This window comes from Capsicum annuum, unplaced genomic scaffold (genome assembly GCF_002878395.1).
Source record: "Capsicum annuum cultivar UCD-10X-F1 unplaced genomic scaffold, UCD10Xv1.1 ctg36098, whole genome shotgun sequence".
Taxonomy (NCBI): domain Eukaryota; kingdom Viridiplantae; phylum Streptophyta; class Magnoliopsida; order Solanales; family Solanaceae; genus Capsicum; species Capsicum annuum.
This window is the reverse complement of record NW_025843062.1, coordinates 1-1,370: the sequence shown is the minus strand read 5'-3', so window position 1 is coordinate 1,370 and position 1,370 is coordinate 1. Positions and strand designations below refer to the sequence as shown.

The 1,370-nt window shown below is 38.7% G+C and overlaps 1 pseudogene; it reads left to right on the top strand.

The window, feature by feature from the left end:
• Positions 1-17: 17 nt before the first annotated feature.
• LOC124891477 lies at positions 18-1,323 on the top strand (annotated as a pseudogene).
• Positions 1,324-1,370: the final 47 nt, after the last annotated feature.

Here is a 1,370-nt window from a genome sequence, read left to right as displayed (position 1 = left end):
GTTTTGATGGCCTTGATTTCACCTGGAGTTGGCCTAGTTCGTCCCAAGAAATGTCGAATTTGGCTACCCTTTTGGATGATTGGAGAGTAGCTATTGATCTTGAGTCCAAGCAAGCGAAAAATCCGCGACTTTTATTAACAATGATTAGCAAAAACACACCTTGGATTGAAGATTGGACTTATCCAATTGAGTCAATGAAGGAAAACTTGGATTGGTTACACGTATTTGCATTTGATTACTATGAACCATGGTCAACAAATAACACATCCCCTTTTGCAGCATTGTATGATCCAAATAGTGATTTGAACACTGATTATGGGATTAATGCTTGGATCAAATATGGTTTTCCTAGTCAAAAGATTGTTTTGGGATTGCCATTTTATGGTTGTGTTTGGACATTGGTTAGTCCAGAAAATAACCAAATTGGCGCGGCGGCAACAGGGGCAGGGCCTGCTATAATGTGTCTGAAAATGAGCCGTTCGCGAGTAATTTTGCATTGTTGGGATAATAATATCAAGACATACATGATAAAATACCGCGCTAATAATTCATCGTATAATTCAACTTATGTGATGAATTATGTCTCTGTTGGGACAAGTTGGGTTGGATTTGATGATGTTGAGGCAGTGAAAACCAAAGTTTCCTATGCAAAAGAGGGAATTTGAGAGGCTATGTGGCATGGCAAGTCTCATATGACTGGTATTCTGTTCTATCTCAGGCTGCTACAGGAGGTAACTAATTACATTTTTTTTTTTTGCTTTAGGCATTCTGTATTCGATATAGTCAAAGGTCTTTTGATGTTGGGCTTCCATATTATGTTGGTAAGCTAGTTGATAGGTTTGAGTGCGTGCGGAAGGGTGTTCGAATTTGGACATAAGTTGTGGATGGGTGATTTAGTTGATTGATACGAGTTAGTTTTTGAGTTGAGTTAGGTCAAACGTCCATCTCTTATCATTGATTAGATTAAAGGCCTAAGTCAGTGATGATCAAGGCTGTTCTGTCTTCTCTACCTCTGCACATTATCTCAGTTATACAGCCTCCAAAACCACTATTTAACACAAGGAAAAGGTCATGGCCAATTTCTTTTGGGGAGACACTCAAGGTAAAAACAAACACCATTGGCTCAAATGGAGTGATTTATGCTATCCTACCAAAGAAGGTGGAATGGGTTTCAAAAGTATTCAAAATTCTTGTGATGCCTTTGCAGCTAAAAATTGGTGGAACTTTAGAACTGGTAACTCTCTTCTTAAAAGCTTTCTTGAGGCTAAATATTGCAAGAGGTTGCACCCTGTGGCTAGGAAGGGTAGGCCAGATCAATCACATACTTGGAGAAGACTTATGAATATCAAAGATAAATGTGAAACTCACAT